The sequence below is a fragment of the Phoxinus phoxinus genome, assembly GCF_949152265.1.
Source record: "Phoxinus phoxinus genome assembly, chromosome: 15".
NCBI lineage: Eukaryota > Metazoa > Chordata > Actinopteri > Cypriniformes > Leuciscidae > Phoxinus > Phoxinus phoxinus.
This window is the reverse complement of record NC_136890.1, coordinates 5,823,394-5,842,521: the sequence shown is the minus strand read 5'-3', so window position 1 is coordinate 5,842,521 and position 19,128 is coordinate 5,823,394. Positions and strand designations below refer to the sequence as shown.

The following is a 19,128-nucleotide window of genomic DNA, read 5'->3' as shown; positions in this document are numbered from 1 at the left end:
TCAACAACAATACAAATACCTGAACATACCATTACCAACAATAACTAACTAATACCCCAACTTAAACACTCCTATTAAAACATTTCTATTTTAAGTACTTAAGTCCTACATTGTAGGGTATGTTGGCTGGCCTAGAATATCATATGTTAAAGTCTTTGTGCTTTTTCTAGTTCTCAAAGGATACTTTCGCTGCTGATGGTGCTTGTCGAGCTTATCACTGGTCAGCTCTTTATCCTCTGTAATTGTCTTGCTCTACATCTCGCTGCATGTGCGGCCAGTAAAACCGTTCCCTGATGAAGTGTTCGCTCCACTCCCAGATGGACCATTGGTGTAACTGATGAAGGACTAAATTATGAAAACTTTTGGGCAGTACCAGCTGTGAGCGTGTAGCAGTCTTTCGGTATAGGACCCCATTTTCATCCTGATACAGGCTTCTCTTTGCTTCTCTTCCTCAAGAATGCCTTTGTGGTCTCATCACTGTTCTTCACCCTACGCCACTGGTTTGTCTTCAGATACTGCAAGATCTTCAAGATAATCACGTCCCCCTCCTGAGCGGTTTTCAGTTCCTCACTGTATATTTGTGCCACAGGTGATGCATGTTGTTCATGTTCCTCCTCCAATGACTGCTGGACTTGACGCCACACTACAGTCAAGCAATACCATAGGCTATTATCCACCAAAATGCAGATTTGTCTCAGTATGTCACAAAGCTCAGATCATCTCAAACTTGTTATTTGAAAATGACAATGAGTTGAATATACTAACAATAGAGCACCTATTGAACACAAAAAGTATTCCCGTGGCTTCCTAAACTTATGGTTGAGCCTCTGTAGTCACTTGGACTATTTTAAACATTGTCTTCACAAATTTTCTGGGCCGGAAAGTTTCAATTACAATAGAAGCCTATGGAGGAGTGAGACAACACTCAGATTTAATCAAAAATATCTTAATTTGTTTTCCAAAGATGAACAAAAGTATTACGGGGTTGGAATAACATGAGGGTGAGTAATTACTGACAGAATGCAGCAGAGAAACAAGAGCGCAGCCATCTTTAGAATACTGTCTTTGAACTTTTGATTTTTGCGGTCGTTCTGTATATTTCTATGGCATCGCTCTCAAAGAGTAATTAGCTGGTGAAGTGGATTTACTTATTGTAGAGTTAACGAACATTATCATGAGCAGTGTAATGTTTTAAGCAGATGCCTTAACAAATATCAGTAGACCGGGAAGATTTTAAAACGAGCCATTCATTCATAAATACGTAAGATCGCAGTAAAAATACAGACCGGAAGACAAAAGAATATGCAGGGCTACATCTGAGCAAATGAAATTAAGGGATCATGTGTTCATTGGAAAAGTCGACTGGGATCGTACTGATCCCCAAACACCATATGAAGGATCAATAAAAGATAAAATGTGTTCTGGAGGTCACTGTTTTGGAGGTTAATTTTTAACATGAAACAACACAACCTCACATGTTTTCTCATGGATAAACACATGCCTAATTGGAAGATATCAATAAATCGCTAAGATTTATGAAAAAATAACATGATTTGCATTTAGAAAACTGTAAGTTAAAGTCCCCCTGTAGTGAAAATCAACCTTTTAATGTTGTTTATATGTCTATGTGGTGTTTTTGACATGCTTTAAGACAAACCATGTGCAAATTCACTAGTCAACACCAAAGACAGTCTCAAAAACACGGTTTGAAATCGCTGGTGTTTCTGACTTCACAAACAACATTGTAACCAATCAGATCAACATATGATCATCAACGAGTGGATCTCTGAGGTGCTGTGAGTGAGTGGAGACGGGGCTCATTTGCATATTCATAGAACCGCTTATACTAAATGAAGCAAGGGTGTAGTTACATTTAAGCTATTTGAAGGCATGATGATTTTTTTTCAAGGAAAAAAAATTTAAACATGTCATTTTGGTGATCAAAGATAAGTTTTAAGGGAAACAACTATTGACTACAGGGGGAATTTAAGTAAGTACGGTTTGGTACAAAATTATTTTAAACATCACCAAGTTTTTTCAAATGACTTATGCCTAGGTCACACTACAGGATTTTAATCCCGATTTGCAAGGTAACGAGCTTGCCGACAGGTCGGGCTGTAATCGCGTGCTAATCTGCGGGTGAACCGCGCTCGCCAGTCTTTATGTGTGAAATAGCCTAACGACGAATCTAAAACGCTCGCTGACACCTCGCCGACGCCAGACAAATATCTAGCATGCTAAATATCTATAGCTGTCGGCCGACTCGATAGCCTGTTGTGTCGCGACGAGCAACAGCCAATGAGAGAGCAAGGCATAGGTTGAGGTCACCGAAAGAAAAACAGCAGCAGCACCAGCAATAGCTTCAAGAAAAGTTTGGACCCAATAAATTGAGCTTTTTCATTATAAAAATGTTTTATTTATCATCAACTCTCCCAGTAGCACAGACATGGGCGGCGCTAGGGAGGGGCTATCAGGTGCTTCAGCACCCCCCAAGAAAGACCAAATCACCCCGATAAGTGTTGCAGATACGTTTTACTATGCACAAACAAATGCCCTTCAACTTATGTGTGCAAAATTCTGAATTAAATTAATGTGCAGCAATTTTTACAAATTGAGAGTATGTAGGCCCACTTTACATGTTGTAGGCATTAAATAAGCTCATTTAGCTTCATATTTGTTAAAATACTATAATGTATAATTTTTTTCCCCATCTATGTTGATTATGAAAAGTGAACAGCATTAGTAAGATAGGATGCGTAATAAATCGGGAGACATGGTGTGGGTCAGACATGATTTTGACCACTTCATTCAGTTTCGTTTTGTAGAAAGCCTTTCTTTAAAGTGAATTTTGTTTTGTATAAGTTGTATATTAATTTTAATAAATTTTTCATCAACCAATTGCCTGGATTTAATAAATAAGAAGCAAATATAGCAGACAATATAATCATGACATGGAGGCGCGGGCGCGGTCACTTGCATTGCACGTGAACTGGAGCGCATCTTATCATAAATTAACCGAAACTCAGAGTATGCCTCACATACATGAGAAATATATCTCTAGAAAGCTGCACCTGAGACATGTCTCTCTGTAGGCAAGGGCGGGGTTAGCTGGTACCCTCTTATGTCACAGGCCCCCTCAACTTCCAATAGGAAAATTCAACTGCAGTAGCCACCGTTCAACCTGAAGAGGGCAGCACTCAGACGTTTTTACACCATATATTGTAGAATTAAAACACTTTATACCCAAATGTCAAATAAATTACTTGAATCAATGAACAGCATTAATAAAGCCCCAGTCTTACAGATCATTAACTAAAAAAAGTTGTTTTAGGGTTTAGTTACCCTTTAAGAATATTTGATTGAATGCTGAATGTTGTGCTTTTTCAATTTAATAAAATTAAAACTTGAATTGTGATAATTAAAATAATTGAAGCTTAAATATTGAGTGGCCAAGTTTTGCTCATTTATTAATAGTAGCCTATTTATATTAAATTCTCTGGCGCCGCCCCTGAGCACTGACAATCCCTGCTTATCGTGTGCTTATCCATCCTTTCACCCATATTCTTTTTTTTTCGGGGTTCTGAACAGATCATTGCAAACAACTTGCACCGCCAACCCGGCGTCCATTTACAAATAGACAACTCCTGTTTCGCGTCATTTCCCATCCGCAAGATGTGGTTTGGGGACCGGATAGAGTCATTGGGTGACAGAGTGTTTGTAAGCTTGTGTAGTGTGTAACTGTTGCAGATCATTTACATAGTGTCACGTAGTGTGAACACCAGAACGACTTCATGACTCCAGAACCAGTCATGTAGTCTAAACAGCACAGCGATCTGCCGACATTTAAAGGTGTGTAGTGTGAAGGCATAACCTACTGTATAGAGAGAGAGAGAGAGAGAGAGAGAGAGAGAGAGAGAGAGAGAGAGAGAGAGAGAGAGAGAGAGAGAGAGAGAGAGAGAGAGAGAGAGAGAAAACAGAGAGAAACTTTTAACCTGTTAGCCTTCAGCGCCACTTTTGAAAAATCCCCAGAAATAGCATACCCAACCTAAAAAAGATTCAATTAATTGACCCTTTGTCCTAAAAGCTCAAGTACGGTCTCATTTGAAAGCTGACACCTGGCACTTTATTGGAAATGTAGAATGAATTATTGTCATAATGAAAAAAAAATTATGAATAGCTTCAAAGTTGTGTAAGTTATTAGAAATTTATTTTTATGAAACATCTTCATGAAAATTAAATTGAAGTTGGCCCGTCAGCACTCTAGAAATGCACTCCAGCTAAAGACACATGTCTGACCATGTTATATTTAAAATTTGAAGGTGATAAGTCTAAAACTCTGTATTTTGTTAAATGTTTTTCAAGATCATCTCAAATGACTTTATTTTGAATTGACTCTAAAATGCAAACTTGTGTTTATTGTCATCTATTAGCATCTATTCAGTCTATTGTCTCTATTGTTTTGTGGTGCAAACGAGCCCCATTCAGTGTCACTCTCTCCTGCACACATTTACACCTTTCCAGCCTGCTTATGGCCATAAATATTCTTTTCCTTTGTCTCCATTATAATCGCTAACGACTGGCTAATCACGGTGTTTCACCCCCTAATTTCTTTCATAATCTTCACTTCACATTTGAAACTGTATCAAATGCCTTTCTTAAATAAAGAAATATTTCAGTAAGCATTCCGATTTAGAAAAAAAATCATAAAAAATAACAGCTAGATGGCAGGTGCAACTAGAGAGCTAGCTAGCATGTTAGCTTAGCACACCATCAATACACGACAATTTATGAGATTAAAACCCTTTTTGTGCTCCAAACTTACTTTATAGTGCAAGTCGAGTGTTTTAAATAATCTTTTATGAGCTTATTTGGCTTCAGAAAAGAAAATCAGACAGAAAATATATGATTTGATATTATTCTGCACTATTGTAAAGTCTATACCGATTAGCATTACACTATACATATAATCTATTATTATAAAAATACCTGACATGGCTCGAAGAACACAGGTAAATCAAATATCATTGCAATCATGTTTATTGTCTTCAAAACATCTTTATCTGCATGTTATAGCGATCTCTGAAAGCTAACGTTAGCTGTGTTTATGTCAGTGACGTCCTGGAAGGTCACAGGTTATTTCTTCTTCGTGAGCTTTCATATTTGGAAAAAACTGTGCAAATGGCGCCCTCAGCCTGCTGTATGGATTGAAAACACAGTACATCAGAGTATCCAGCGCTCTTTATGTATACATAGACGCATTTGGATATAAATTCAATAAATATTATTCCTGTCTATAGAAATATGATGTAAACCTATGATAATATATCAATATTTCTCCAAATCTGCACATTTTTGAGCCAAAAGCCCTGAGGAACGTTGTTTTGTCACGCGTTCTCAAGACAACAGCACCGGAGTTTTTTTCTGAATGGACGCGCTGATGCTCATAATTCATATTAAAGGTATCGACTCATTTTTTCATTACATAAATCCTGACACAAATTAAGACATAACTGTCACTATAAGTTTCTCAGAATACAATAGTGGTCAAATACTGAAACGTGAGACTTATATATTTTTAATGATGTATAGTTTGTCAAGGTAATAACATTAAATCTGATAGTAACTTTGAACTATTTAAAAAAAAAAACGCTTCAGAGTGTCCTCGCTCTGGTGAAGGTTAACAGGTTAAAGGGCACCTATTATGGAATTTTGAAATTTACCTTTCATGTAGTGTGTAACATAGATATAAGTGAACAAAAACATCCTGCAAAGTTTGAAATATGAAAGTGCACCGTATATAAAGTTATTGTCTTTCAAAAGTAAGAGTCGACTCAGAGTCATTTTTATGAATCGTTAGAAGACCGAAGCTTTTTCTCTGACTAGATGACGTCAACTTGTCAAGTTATTTGAATACGATACGCCCACTTATTGCGCTCCAAGCCCAGGGAAAATATCATGGCGACGAGACGCTGTGTTCTGAAGTGCGACTCAAAAGCAAAACTTTTTCATCTGCCCAAGGAGGAGCATTTGAAGACTAAGTGGCTACAATTCATATATACAACTATACCACAGAAGTATAGTCCGAGCCTTGTGCTTTGTTCGCGCCATTTTGAAGACGATTGCTTTTTAAATGCAATCTAACTTGGATTCGCGAGCCGACTGATATTGAAGGAAGGTTCATTTCTAAGTGTATTTGCATCAGCTTCCTCCCCCGTATCACAACCTGTAAGTGTTATTAATAATTATTGCTTTTATGTTTTATGTAGCATGCTTAATAATTATTTTGTTTGTTGAGTAAGCACCGTTTAGCTTCTAGGTCTTCAATGGCAATTGTATTGAGATATGTGAAGTGTTTGTCGTTGTTTTCGGAGTTGTCTTAAAGAATAGAATAATACCTCGTAGTAACGTAACTGCATTTTTTTTTGTGTAAAAACGTTATGTTTATGCATCAGGCTAATGCAAACAAAGACTGATTGTGCTTTTACAATATGAACTCTGGGCTATGCTCGCTAACATAACATTCAATTCTTTATCTTATTTTTATTTTTTTACTACAAACTACAAAGCAGTGGACTATAATCATTATTATAACACAATTTAATTGATAAAAGCATCATTGTACTCCGTGTTAAACAATAAGTATTATCTATGTAAACACTGCTGGGTCATCTGACCAATCGCAGATTAGCGTCGCGCAAAGGAGGGGTTTGGAAAAATGAGTCGTTGAACGAATCATTTGGGAGTCGGTGAGCAAATCAGGTAAAAATAAATGCATATTATACGAAAACAAAAGTGTTTTTTGACATTGCATGCACGTAAAACTGTTTTTGGGGACTCCCTAAACAACATTAGGAACATTTTAAATGTCATAATAGGTGCCCTTTAAAATAGAAGCTTACCAAACAAGTCATCATCATCATGCATATCATCATATCATTGCCTGTCAGTCGCGTTTCCATTATTACAGATTTGCGCAAATGTTTTGCCCTATTATTAGCCTATCTATCTATTTTAATCCGTAATTGAAAAATGAACGGTTGTTGTCTTTTTGAAACGAAACACTTCTCAAAACGTCTTTTTGAACACCAAAATTTTAATTTGAAACACCAACTGCTGCGCAAAAAAAGTAAATATCGACGAATTTTCAGATTTTTGTTTATGACTTTTTGACACTTTTTTAAACATTGTTGTATTTTATTTGACAAAAGCACAACGTTTTATTGTTATTATGAGTTCACATAAATAAAAGTAGTTGCGAATCATGTATTATTATTTTCTGTATGACCAGAAATTAGATAAAAAATTTAAGGTAATGGAAACGAGGCTATTAATAAGCTTGTCATTAAATCACACTGAATATTGATTACTTGGTCAACATACCCTTTTAAATTGCAATGGGATTTGAATTGCAATGGGATTTGTGGTGCTGTTTTCGGTTGGCCACGATTCCTCTGATGTTCCTCTGTTGCAATTACCTTCTTGCAGATCAGGCAAACGACTTTATCCGACCCGTGAGGTTCGACAAAGTAATCGTTTGTCCATTTATCTTGAAACTGCCTTTTCTCCTCGCTAACATGACGTTTTTTTCTCGAAGGGCCAGGCTCCCGCCCTGGCTCTCGCTCCATCATCTCCATCTAACGTTACAGACAACCGTTCCGTTGATGCCTTCTGGGAGTGAGGTCAAGTGCGATCGGTCGTAATTACCGCTTATGCCTATAGATGCCGCTAAACACCACTAAACGAAAAAATATTTTTTTCAAAGCAATACACAGTTTTACAAATGTTATCAGATGTTATCGCGGGCCGCCATAAATGTTGGGCCGCACTTTGAGAACCAATGCTTTATAACCTCCGATAAACACTTCCTGTAAGTGCTTCTGTCAACTCTCTGCTGCAATCTCGGCTCATTCCTCGCTTGAAGAAGCTTCCAGATCTGATAATCTTTGGTTTTCACATTACCACTGCTTTCTTCAAATTCCATTCCACCAAATATTTTCAATGAGATGTAAATGTGAAGACTGTAGAACACTTTGACTGATCCCTGACCCAAGCTTTAGTAGATTTGGATGTACACTTTGGGATGTTTGTCCTGCTGGAAAGTCCATTGATCAGCAAGCTTCGGTCTTTGCCAAAATGGCTTGATACTTCAAAGAATTCATATTGTCCTTCATATAGTCAAAATATTTTAAACTTATGAATAATGCTGCCAGCTGAGTCTCTAGGAACTTTTAGTGTTTCAGAAATCTTCTTGTAGCCATAGACTTTCTAATGTAATTAAACAATTAGTGAGAGCTCTTTTGACTTGGCCATATTTGCTACTCAAATTTAGCACATGCATGGGCAAAATGTATGTGTGACAGAACATACAGTTCTGTTATAGAGTTTACAAAGGCTTAATTGTATTTGAAAAAAAATTGTACTACACCATACAAATAAGTGACTTAAAAACAGCAGCATTGAATAGTGTCAGGTTTGGTGCAGGATGCCGAAGACGAGGACACGGGTATTCGAATGCAGTTAGTTTATTGAATGAATAAACTCTCAGGAATAACAGAAAATAATCAAGGACTTCAGAACACACTACCTTATACCGACGACGACCAACAAACACTAAGGGAAAACACAGGGCTTAAAAGAACTGGGGTTAATGGGAAAATTAACAAGATGCAGGTGTCGGGAATTACTAATTAAACAGACAGGGAAAAACTAACAGGACTAAACCAAAAATCACAAAGACAGGGGGAAACAAGATCACAACACAGAACAAAACACATTAACAATGTGACAAATAGGGGTAATTATGACATATAGCTGTATTACCAAAAAAAAAAAATCCTTTAATTCAAAAGCATTACATTATATATTGACATTTTCATTTTTAATTTGCCACTAAACTGTTATATATGCAATTTAAAACACTGTAAATTTAAAAAAGTTTTAAAAAACTTTGTATTTGCTTCGTTCTCATTCATAAATTAATATATTTTGTGCATGTGTGTAAGTTTCCATTACAAGGGTGTAAAATACCTAATTGTACTTCATTTCTTTAAGTGCGTCTTTTTGGTTTTCAAAAGTGGGGTTATAAATATTCTTTTCTCACAAATTTTTTGTGATGTGTAATAAGAACATTTTTATTTAATCATTGGGGGAAAAAAATCTTAATTAATTTTAACAACACAAATATACTTGAATAAACAACAATCAAATAATAATTTTACAGTCATTTTACAGTAAAATTGTCTTCCAGCATGCATTGGTCTCTATACATGGACAAATGCTAAGATATAAACTGTTTTTTACAGATATACGATGTTCTCTTATTAGCTTTACTTTAAAAATAAGAAATTTTTAGTGATAAAAAATAAGGAAAGCTTTGAATGCCAGACCTTTTGGTTATCAAGATTTAACCTTTTTTAGTTGTTTATTCATTTCAATTGGCAGCGTAGTCCGGGTAGGATCCGAAAGCAGTTGATATTAATTTTAGTCTAAATACGTATACCGTAAATACGTGGAATTTTCAATCATTGGAAATTATTTTCCACCACCATCATAGGAACACTGAATATTGGGATCCTTTGGATGAAACACTTTAAATGTGCATGTGCTGAGATCAGTCTTCACAATGCAGCCTTCAGTCTTGATAATCACACCGTGCATCCTGTAACAAAAAGCACATATTACTATGGGAACTTTCTTGGCATATAAAACGTTCAAAATACTATCCATAATCACGGAAATAAAATGTAAGCCCATCCCTCAGTTTGCAAAACACATGCATGAAAATTATGTTAAAATTCAGCACCTGAAAACTGTAATAGCTGTTTTAAATACAAGAAGGTGAATGCAACATGAACTAACCATGAACATCACTTGTGAAAACTAAATGTTATTTCCTAATTACATATTGAAATGTGGTTGTTAAAGGTGTTTATGTTATGAGAAACTATTCAAATATATTTGCACACTACAGACTACAGTAAAAAATATAATCAAGTACATTTGCTTTAGTATGTTAGTCATCACATTAAAGTGTACTTCTGCATATCAAAAGATTTTTGAAAGATTCATTTAAAATGTACTTTAAGGTCAGATTCTAATTTGACATTATTACGAAGTGACTTTTTAAAAGTTTACTTAAGACACTTAAGTTGTCTTTTATTTAATTAATATATAGGCTAGTATATGCAAGTACAGTTTTGTAACAATATACTTTTAAGGTTTGATGTAAACTACAAGTGCACATTCATTCATTATAAGCACACTTATATTCAACAAGAAAATAATTTTCAGCATTTTTTATCTTGTTTATTGTTACTTTTTACACATACTATCACATTTTAAACATTTCAAGTTATTGATAAATTACCATTAATTACCAATTAATTATAAATTATCATATAATATGAACAATTATGAATAAACAATAAATAGTAGTATATTAAATTAAAACATTAACATATTATTGACTACTAAATGCTGTTGGTTTGTGATACCAAATGCATTAACTTATGTTAATGAATTAAACCTTGTTTTTTTTTTTTTATTAATGTTTTTGGTAGATAACTTTAATGGATTTTATTGTTATTATTATTATTTTTGCTACTGTCTAAAGTTTCCTCTGTGGCTGAAACTGAGGGACATGTCTACATTTTATTTAGTTTTAAAGAACAACATATTTGGTTTTGTAAAGTTTTCACAATAATTAACATGTTAAATATTTTACATGCAGCAGCTCATTGCATCGGAGGAGCACACGCATTTCATACATCTCTTGTTTCTCCAAGTACTTCCAAATGCATGCTTGGATTTGTCATAGACATCCGTACAATCTGTCGCCCCTATATGAATTCAAACAAATTAAGAGTTGTTAATAAGAAATACAGTGTTTATTTACCTTATAGCCTAGTGTACATATATCACCATTTAAATGTTAAGTATAGCTGTCGGTGAGTGAATCACAAACAAAATAAACTTTATCCAATTGATTTGTCCAATTTGATTTGACAAAATTATAAAAGTTATCTAAACTTTAGGGAGTAAGTATGAGTTGAGTAAAATAAATAAATGTGTGTGTGCGTGCGTGCGTGCGTGCGTGTGTGTGTTGGCTATATTTACATTCAAATATTCTTTGGGGAGCTGATATGTCCTGCTGTGTGACATGCTATACTTCATATGAAACTTTCATAACCATATATTCTTCTTCAGTCGGTCTCTCAAAGCCACGTCAGGGAAATATAAAATAGGGGAACCAAAAAGATATATATATTTTTTAAAGATATTGTGTTAATAGTTAGGAGGTTATAGATACAGTTTCCTTTAAACATGTATCAATTTTGATATTTTACATAAATATTTGTTTTGCTGCAAAACAGAGTGATGAGTAACACACTTGTATTAAAAATGTTAACTTCGTGTTGATATTAAAAGACTTTAAAAACTCCCAGTAGTGTATTAATTATTCTTTCACAATATGTGAGGGCAAAATATGGTATTACAGTATGTGGATTTTCATTTACCTGGTTTTGTAAGTTCACGGAAACAGGCAGAATCGCTTAAAGAGACAAAGGCAAAAAATACCAAAACCAGAGCCAAAGATGTCTGTAAAGAGAAAACTAGGAACTTATTATAAAAACAATGGTATACAACAGTAAATGTTTATGTGTAGATTGAAATTCTATATTAATTTTTACTATATTGAAATTCAGTAGCATTAAACTCACCATTTTTGCAAGTTTAGCACAGATGATGGTCTGATGAAATGCAGTCGTAACGCATTCGGTCTTTTTAAACAAAACAGAAGAGGGGAAGGAACAACAGGCCAAACCACATGATCACTGATGATCAGCTTCTATGATTATCATCTTTAAAAAGACCTTTGCACTTTTATAAAGCATAATACGTTTCAAGTCTTCAATGTAAGCGTGATGGGCCTCTAAGTTCCTTTACGGATAGGCTATTGAGTTTGTGAAATGTATTTTTGTGAATATTTGTAGAGTTATTGTATGGTTATTGGTTGCTGAATTTGTGTTTCTTTGTGAAATCGTCAGTATTTTTTCATTGTATCAACAGTAACTATAGCGGTTTCACAATCTCTTTCACAACACCAGATGTTAACTTACTTATTCTTACATATTTCTCAATTGTATTATGATTGTGTCAACCCCATGTGATTTCCTCACTGTGTATTAACAAATGCCGAACTCTTTTTGCTCTTTGTATATTCAATAGCCAACAGTATGACCTTAAACACAAGCTAGCCCAACCAAGCAACTTCAAGTTAGTATTTAATGCTCAATATATGAAAGCAAAATTGTGAATATAGAGATAATGTTAGACAACAGGGTGGAAAGTGTCTATACCCAGTGGCGCAAAAAGTGGGTGCGCTATATGCGGCGCATAGGGGCGCAGCACCAGGGGGGCGCCAAAGCGATGGTAAAAAAAAAAAAAAAAAAAAAATTGTATATATTTTTTGGGGTATTTTCTATATGTGAGCTGCTGTTGTGCGTTTCTAAATAATTTCTGCATTTCCTCAATCTTATATAACCCTCTAGCCTAGGACTAACTGGCTATAGGCGCCCTCATAAGATTCCATCATAGAATTTTGACATAGAAGAGGGGGGATAATATCGCGAGCGGGCGGGGGCGCCGTGAGCGCTGAGCGAGCAGGAACGAGTAGAGTTGTCGTCGATAAAGATGGATAAAGTAAAAAAGCTGTCGGGGCTAAAAATAGAAAAAGAAAGAGAGAAAAAGGAGATGGCAATGTCAATTGATGTGCCAGCAGCTAAACGAGTGGATGGTGAAAGGCAACAGGTAGGATTTAAAGTGTGACGTCCGGTCCACGCATAGCCTATTGGCCATCGGCGCTACCGGGAGATTCCCGGTGCTTTTTGGGCCGATACATCTAATATATATATTCTTTTTTTTGTCTTAATAGCCCATAAAACTCGTACATCGGAGGCCCGTTAGTTTTTTTTATTTGTATTAATTGGCGCCGCTGGGTTAGTGCTGGTGTAATCCATTGGTCAAAAAAAAAAAAGTCAGTGTTAGTTTTTTTCGTGAAACACGTAGATCAGCGGCCCATTGGTTCTTTCCTTGATTGACACTGGGGTGGCCCAATCACATCTTTAATGTAAAGTATAGAAATTAGCACAAAACTAATTATGAAAGTTTCCTTTATTTTTCAGTGTATTTGTTTTACAATATATGGCTATTACTATCATGGGATTAATATTATAACTATTATTATGTAGTAGGCCTAGTGTAATGTAGACAGACACAACTAAAATAGGTTCGCATTTTTCTTTGTTTAATTTGCACACTGAATATGGGTTGGAGCTTTTAATTTTGAACTCTCAAAGTGCACCAGATTGATGAATTTAACATTAAAAAGCTCAACATTTTCTTACGGGGGGGCATGCCCCCGAACCCCCCTAGAGGGACACAGTTAAATTTTAGTAATAAATGCCAATTTTGTAGCCTACTTATTTCATCTGTGAACTCTCACTCGTTCCTTACTGATTATATTGGACACTTTTTTCTTTGTTTTTTGTTGTTGTTTGTTTGTTTGTTTGTTTGGGGGGTGGGGGGCGCCTAATTTGTTGCTGCATACCCCTCTGACACTGGGTAGTTGCGCCCCTGTCTATACCTAACAAAGGGAAATACTCTACAATGGGCTTAATTCGTTTGCAAGCACGGAAATTAACCCTGTGTTCTTGGTGGAAAGTATACGAGCATTCTGCATTCTGCAAAGTTTCTCTTTTGTGATACATGGGAGAAGTAAATGATGACAATTTTCATTTCTGGGTGAAATGGTTTTCCACTAAAGATGCAGTGTGGCGTATCCAGGCAAAGCTTTTGGCGAACTCTTTGGCCTAAAAAATTAACTGGAGTGAACAAACCAAAAAGTAGCCTTTCATTGGCCCTCAGGATTGTTGTAGTTAGTATAAGATGATTTTATACAGTATATACATTACACATTATATAGATTTAGAGACTTCTACAGTATATAGTATGGAGGACCAAACCTGCAGAAATTAAAAATGAATAAATAAATGAATAAATGTGACAAATAGATAAATAAATGTGACAATATAAAAATAAATAAAGGAATAAACGACTTGATAAAGTAAATATGAAAATAAAATTCATTTATTTTTGTATTATTTTTCCCCTTAATGTATTTTCTGCTTTTATACATTTAAAAAAATAGTTTTAACTTTTATTTATTGGTTATTTATTTATTTTTATATTTATTCTTACATTTATTTATACATTTATTTATTTTCACATGTATTTATTTTTAGATTTATTGATTCATTTATTTTTACATTTCTTTGTCTTGTATGATAATTAGGTGGGTTGGTCTTGCTTACCATTGGTTCATCGTTGATTGAAGCGCTTGCTCGATTACTCTGGCTTTGCATAGTGACGTCGGGTGGTGGTGACAGGTGTGTGGCCTACTATGGTGGACGTTTTACAAATAGCTAGAGTTGCTCAATTTAGCAAATTAAGTTGGTAACGCATCAAAGTAGGCTACTATGTGTTGTTTATATTAGATGTGCTTATCGATGTTTTAGGAGAGATATTTGCCAACATGAACGTCGAAGAACAGCCAGAGGAAAGGCAAGCTTGTTCGTCTTGCAAATCCTCTTCCTCTGTTGTAAGGCGTAAATACGGTAGTCTTGCAACTTCAGCTAGAACGCGTAGGAAAGTAAACAAACCAGCCATCATTTTAGAAGTGAAGGGGATAGTAACAGAAGTGCAATAAAAACAATTCTGACCTGTCAACTTGACATGTTTTATTTTTCTTGCTTTTAGCTGGCAAAAAAAAAAAAAACTACTGAACAATAACCACCAATTTCTATAATATTTTATTAAACATTTTTTATGACAATTGTATGATCTAAGTCAGTGGTTCCCAACCTTTTTCCTTAAAAGACAGAGAAAACGCGACGCAGCCGCCACGCAACAGAAACGCCACGCTCACACCACGCATCCAGTGTGTCACCGGCCAAAGAGACGTCGGCGCGACCACAACAGTGCCCAACATCAAATGCAAGCGGAACGAAACTGCTCGTTATTGTGTGGTTGACGGACCGTTTATCAGTTTGGACCAGTGTGCAGCGCGAGCCGATCATGCGACGCTGTTACTACACAGCGCTAATAAGAGATCCAGTAAAGAAAGCATTTGAATTTGCCACAGAAGTAATAACATCGCTGCGAGATCTAGAGAGAAACATTCACATTTCTCCGTTATTAGCGGATCAAACAGCGCGTGGAAACCAGGAAGAAACATTGTGCCGTGAATGAACCATGGATTGTTGGATTGTTCCGATTTTCCTAGTAGAAGCCATTGGTGGTTGAGAAAAGCAACCATTTCAGTTATTTAGAGTCAAGATCTATTACAGACAGTCATTAAACTAGAAAACCAACCATCCACTGGGTGTCTGACTCTGGGTGTGAATAATCTCCTTACTATCGATTAGCTGGCCTGACGATTCTATTCGTGAGCTCTCAGCCAATGATGCACTGAAGCTACACAAGGACCGCCTTCCTCATTTCCATGTTACACATGGAAATGTAAAAATAAATGAATCAATAAATAAATAGATCAAAAAATAAATACATGTGGAAATAAATAAATTAATACATAAATAAATAAATCTAAACAATAAATGTAAGAATAAATAGCCTATATAAAAATAAATAAATAACGAATAAATACAAGTTAAAACGATTTTTTAAATGTAAAAATGTATAAAAGCAGAAAATAATACATTAAGGGGAATAACAAAAATATTTTTAATATAAAAATAAATTTGATTAAAAATTAGTCATATTTATTTTATCAAGTCGTTTATTCCTTTATTTATTTTCCTATTATCACATTTATTTATCTATTTATTTATCTATTTATTAATTTATCTATTCATTTATTCATTTTTAATTTCTGCAGGTTTGGTCCTCCATAATATAGTGGTGTATGACTTGTACTTTAGATGAATGTTGATATTTATTTTGTAACGTATGTGTGTTCAGACTGATGTGCTTGACCCTCTGCCTGGTATGGACTATGACCTTAGATTATGATTGTCAATAATCTGCATTTGGATTCTCACTCTCTCTGCTGAATGCTGTCATTCCACCAACACCAAATCATTACAGTGAATTGATTTTGAAGAGTTCACACTTACAAATCATCAGATAGAGTAAAGGAGAATGCATATTGTTCTCCTCTGGCCAAACTAACCAACATGATGTGGTTATGAGTCCAGGCTGCATCACAAGTCAGATTGTGGATTTATTTCATCCAGCAATTTTTGCTTGAAGATCGGGATATATTATTCCAGCATTTGGTGGGAGGAGGAGATGAAGTTGGCCATAGGGGTCTGTGCAGAGGACTTGTCTGGTTGTCGTGGTCTTCACTGAGGATTTGTGCCAAGGGCTGTCAAGTCCAGGGGTTCTCAAGTTCAACTTTTGCTCCAACCATGGGCAAATTTACCTGTCTATAACTAATCTCAAAGACTTTGATAGCTTGTTCAGGTGTGTTTGATTAGGGTTGGAGCAAAATGCTGCAGAAAAGTGGACCTCAAGAGTTGGGAACGCCATGGTCTCGATAAGGTCTTCACAGGGGATCTGTCTCTAGGGCTCGTCTAGTTTTCATGGTCTCCACTGACACTCAGGGCGCAGATCCACCATCTGGTCTGGATGCGGTCTTGATCTGGCTGACTACGGTAACCTCGGGATATGAAGATGAGACAGACAGACTAAATAAGCATAGATGCCTCCTCTTACGTATCAAGTACATCGGATGTTATGGCCAGTGTTGGGGGTAACGCAATGTACGTTACATAATCAGATTATTTTTTTCAAGTAACTACTAAAGTATTTGCATTTACAACAAAATATCTGAGTTACTTTTTCAAATAAGTAACACAAGTTACTTTGTTTTGCCATGTATTAACTGACGCTCTCCTGTCCTCATGTTGAGAGAAATCAGGAGTCAGTGCAGAGGTGTTGTGGGCGCTATGTGAACATGATTCTCTTTGTAAACTCTTGGTTTATAAATTCAAACCTTGCTTATTTGAGGAATGCTGGTCCCAAAAACGTGTATGGTAGTAAGTTCAGCAAACCCAGAATATGCTCGCGGTTAAAACAGAAGACATTCACAACAGAGCGACAAATCGACGAGTCAACATGGAAACAGACGCTAAGAAAAAGCACGCTATACTGCTTGTTTCTTCTTTTTTGTTTAATGGCTAATTATATACTTGGTGAATATCGCCACCTTTTCGGTGGTTGTATTCAATATTTACTTTGTGTATTTAATCTCACTTTATTAACCAATGTCTTTGCTGCTGAGCCTAGGTGATTCAATTTAACCATGCTAATAAGCGAAAATTATTTTAGATAAACAGAACATTTGTGTTTCATTTTTTTATAAGAGTATTGAACTTTAATCTCCTGCATCCTATTCTTCTGCCATTCCGTTTGACCTATTTTGCAGTCTTAATATTAAATATGCTTCTATCTTAATAATTATGTAACCTGTCACTAGACCATGTGTCCCTATTTTTATTTAATAGTCGTTTTAGTGGCTTAATCCTGCGAAGAGTCATTTATATGTTGCCAGGTCCGTAGCCAGCCTATTGAAAGGGGGGGGGGGGTTCTTTTTTTCCAAAAAGTGGACCTTTTTGCATTTTTTCTCCACTTTTTGTATGTAATTATGATGGTTCAAATACTTAATTTTTGTGACCTTTTATGCACTAATTTGTAAAAAAAAAAAAAAAAAAAACTCGTTACCTCTAGGTGGGGTCCGGGGGCATGCCCCCCCGGAAGAAAATTTTGTACATTTTAAAGATAAATTCATTAATCTGGTGCACTTTGAGTCACCTTAATTTACTAAAGACTATAAATTATATTATAATATTAATTCTCAATATGCTACACATTCATATTAACCTGTGCCTTATAGATGAAAACGGCTTCGTATGTTTTTGTCCCCTCACAATGACAGTAACGTTAGCTTTAACATGAATCACGTTACATAGGGCCTATTTTCCGTTAAAAATTGTGAAATTTGACAGTTTATTAGTTTGCCTGATTATTTCAAACATGTATGACCTAAAACAGCTGTCAAATATGAAATGTTTAGTTTAGCTTGGTTGCCTTATGGATGTCTAGATCAAGAGAATCAGTAAGTTTAATTTATTCATTCATTCACCAATGCAGATTTTTGGTCACACACTAACAAAAAGTACCACCGTATTTTATGAGTACCATTTACTGGAAATACCAATGTGGTAATTATTCTCTACTGTAGTATAGTAATTTCATGGAATTTTAATATCTAGCACAATCACGGTGTCATGGAAACGAGGTGGTAACACGTAGCTAGTAGATTAATAAATATAACTTGAAATAAATAAACAAATATAACTATAAAAGCAAATGTTTTGTTTCAAGTTAGTCAGTGATCTCTAAGGGAAAAACATTTTGTGGTATACTTTTCCCCAATTTTTTTTTTTTTTTTTTGTGAATTGTTAATTTCATATGTGTGAAATTAATTTACATAAATAGGTCTAGAGTCTCTCTAGACCCAAATAAATGAGTGTTATGTCAGTCAGAGTCATGACTATTACAGGCACAAAAATGGAAACAAATGCCAGACCACGATTTTAAATAAAGAAAAGTACTCATCCAACATCTCATTATTAATAGCTACATTTTAGTGAAATCCAAATGTACCCGTAGGCCTACTAAAATAAGCATAAAGTAATAATATGTTCCATATGAAAAATATATGTGGTAAGTAACACTGTGGCAGTGTGAAGTCCAGTCCGGGTTTCTCGCAGTCCCAACAGCTACACTGACGCCGAATAACTCCAGTCCGGGTTTCTCGCAGTCCCAACAGCTACACTGACGCCGAATAACTCCAGTCCGGGTTTCTCGCAGTCCCAACAGCTACACTGACGCCGAATAACTCCAGTCCGGGTTTCTCGCAGTCCCAACAGCTACACTGACGCCGAATAACTCCAGTCCGGGTTTCTCGCAGTCCCAACAGCTACACTGACGTCGAATAACTCCAGTCCGGGTTTCTCGCAGTCCCAACAGCTACACTGACGTCGA

At 35.6% G+C, this 19,128-nt stretch overlaps 1 protein-coding gene and 1 long non-coding RNA gene across 2 annotated transcripts in view; both read right to left on the bottom strand.

Annotated features, from left to right (window-relative positions):
* Positions 1-19,128, bottom strand: part of antxr1a (ANTXR cell adhesion molecule 1a) — a 326,460-nt gene that overhangs the window by 82,484 nt on the left and 224,848 nt on the right. The window lies entirely within an intron of this gene.
* LOC307011972 lies at positions 8,509-11,824 on the bottom strand. Its single transcript, XR_013800537.1, has 4 exons — positions 11,721-11,824; positions 11,517-11,598; positions 10,724-10,838; positions 8,509-9,658 (listed from the first exon to the last, which is right to left on the bottom strand). It is a non-coding gene; the product is annotated as an uncharacterized lncRNA (long non-coding RNA).